Source organism: Ciona intestinalis, unplaced genomic scaffold (genome assembly GCF_000224145.3).
Source record: "Ciona intestinalis unplaced genomic scaffold, KH HT000542.1, whole genome shotgun sequence".
Lineage (NCBI taxonomy): Eukaryota > Metazoa > Chordata > Ascidiacea > Phlebobranchia > Cionidae > Ciona > Ciona intestinalis.
In genome coordinates, this window is record NW_004190863.1 from 62,287 (window position 1) to 65,329 (window position 3,043).

Here is a 3,043-nt window from a genome sequence, read left to right on the forward strand (position 1 = left end):
GTTATGAAAACTGTTATTTCTCAGCCATGCAAGGATGAATAAGTTCCATTTATTCCCAGGATTGCTCTTTATTAATCAGCCACCTACACTGTAATATTTGTGAGCAAAATAAACTGATCTCACCATAGTATAAAAGAATGAATGTACCTTACTTTATCCTCGTGTGACCAGAAAGCGACAGTCGTTATCACACGGGTTTAACACCTCATGCCAGCTTATTTATTTGGGGATTTTTTCATATTTTTTATGTATGGCTGATAATTTGGACAACCCATTAGTGACTACTGGGTTGGAGCAATTGCCGTTAAGTGTCTTGCCCAAGGACACATACGCCTTCAATGGTAGCAGCATTGAGCCTTGAACCGCCGAGCCTTAAATTTTACCACTCAGAATACTCAACTATGTGCTAAAAATTTTGTTAAACAAGTTTAAATTTTATTTTTCAGGTCACAAAATTGAGAGCGTGGGCTGGTGTCACACAGCAACAGGTAACACCACGGGTGCTGTGCTGGTAGGAACAAGTTGGGGATTAATCATGGAGTGTTCCATTGAGGCTGGAGAAGACACCAAATTCTTTGGTGGGAGCGTGGACCAATATTTCAAACAAGTTTATAAGTTTGCAAGCAGTAATGGAAGAGGTAAGTAGAAAGATTTTATTTCCTTGTACTTTATTAATACTTGTTGCATTTTTTGTATCGGGGAGCTATTATTTTGAAACAGCTGTTATTTTGTTTCCTTATTACATTATTAAAATAATTAAACATAAATGGCTAGCTGTCTGCTAAGTGTAGCGACCATACTTATTTTCATCCAATTAAATGTAAATATGTTTTTAACTGTGTGTTTTAAAAATTGTTGTTTTGTCGTTATATTCTGTATTTTTGTTTAAAAATTTCAAAATCATTTCTGCCGTAATCGAAGAGACAAATAGAGTTGTTATATTTCTCATTTATTGATTCAAATTTTTAATGTTTAAAGCTGCTTTTATTTTTAAAATTTAACAGGGTTAAAGAATGGTTTACATTTTTTAGGTGATCCTGTAACAGGACTTGAATATTTCTGTACTGCATCTAAACAAGACGGTAAGAATGATTATTGCATATTCGCTGCAACACCAAACAAACTTTATCAGTTCAGTGGAACAATGAGTCCCAACAGCGGAGAAGTCCCAGTTTTTCAGGTGAACAATTTTGTTAAATGCATAAACGCGTAATCTATTTAAATAGGTAGAATTCACTATTTAGGTTTTCGTAAAACAATTATTTTAAAGAAGCATTGATAGGATTGCCTAGGTAAAATATAAACGTTGTGCCATAATATATAATATATTACTAATTAATGGTTTAAAACAATGTAAAAAAACTCTCTGTATTGTTGAGTGTTAATCGTATTACATGTAAATACCAAGCACATGGTTTTGACATATTTATATACGGGAAGTTGTACACGGGAAGGTGGGGAAGATGATACACCTTTTCATTCTATTTTCTTGTCTCTTTTGGTAGTAAACAAAAAACATTCAAAAAAATTTAAAACCATATTCTCACAACTCCCATAGGCCGTTGTTACTTGTTTAAAACACGATCAGAATATTTAGATATTATGTGCCAAATGTGTCCCATCTATCCCCACTCTAATATATTTATGATTTGGGGCTTTTGTCACATACACAAATTTATACATATATATCATTACCTTTTATTTTGCAGGCTGTGTTTAGTTTATACATCAACACACCCCCACGCCATATACAAATACCAGGAATACGTGATGGTAGTCAACTTATCCTGCTCTACAGTTCAAAAGGTTCTACAGGTGTGGAAATGCTTAAAAAACAATTTATTGAACTAAAAAAATGGTTTAGCAGATGTACATTAAAATCCGTTCATACCTTATAAAAGATTGTGGCGTGCTTCTGATACATTTTACTCTTGTGAAATCCTATGCATTGACGCACCGCCAATATATTAAATTTTCATTTTTCGTTCTGACAGTTGTTACAAAAAAGGCCCTTTAAAGTGTCATTTGTAATAAAACATGTACACAGTCTGATAGTCATAAAAATTTATCAACAAACTTTTAAAAAAAATGGCAAGAACTTTAATTAACCAGTTACTTAATGCAGCTTAATTTTACAATTTTCACATACATAAATTTATTCACAAGAATTTCCATTTTTCACCCTACAGTTCCCGTCCCTACACAGTTTGCATGGATGACAGCAGAAGGCGTCTACATTGGTGAGATTAAACTTCCATCCATGGTTGAAACATCCACATCTATCCAACAAAGGTCTCTCATTACAAACGCTAGGCTTGTGCATTATCCAGACACAGGTAATATTTTTCATGTTCCATTTTGGTCTTTTTTAGATTCTTTACCTTACAAATTTATCATTAGTCTGGTGCCATAGCGCAATTACTTAGCGTGCCTGCCTCTAACCTAGAGGTAATGGGTTCAAGGCTCTTCAATGCTACCATTTTGCATGTATGTGTTCTTGGGCAAAACACTTATCGGCAATTGCTCCAACCCAGTGGTCAAAAATCTGTTGTCTAAATTATCAGCAGAAAAAATATTTAAAACTAAGTGTATATTTTTTTTAAATATGCAAAATGATTGAACCTTAAAATGTACAGCCTGGAGCGTTTTAACTAAATGATGAAATGTGATTTGGTTAAATTCTATTAAACTCTGATTAATTTTTTGTTGCATAATGTTAGGCACATATGTTAACACAACATGTGAGGTAATGGGCCAATCCTGGCCTTAATCCTTGGACCCATGGCGTACTATGCTGCGAGACCTCACCCATATAGAATAGAACACTAACATATATCCTCACAGCCGCCGACAATACAAATCCTTTTGCTGATAACAGTGGAGAAGTATTAAACATTGTCCTCACTGAGTTTCACTTGCTCTTACTTTATTCTGATCGACTAAAAGTCATTTGTTCTCTCAACGAACAACTTATATTTGAAGATGTATATAGTTCTAGGTAAGTTTATTTTAGGTGTATTACTTTTTTCCAATGTTTTTTTTT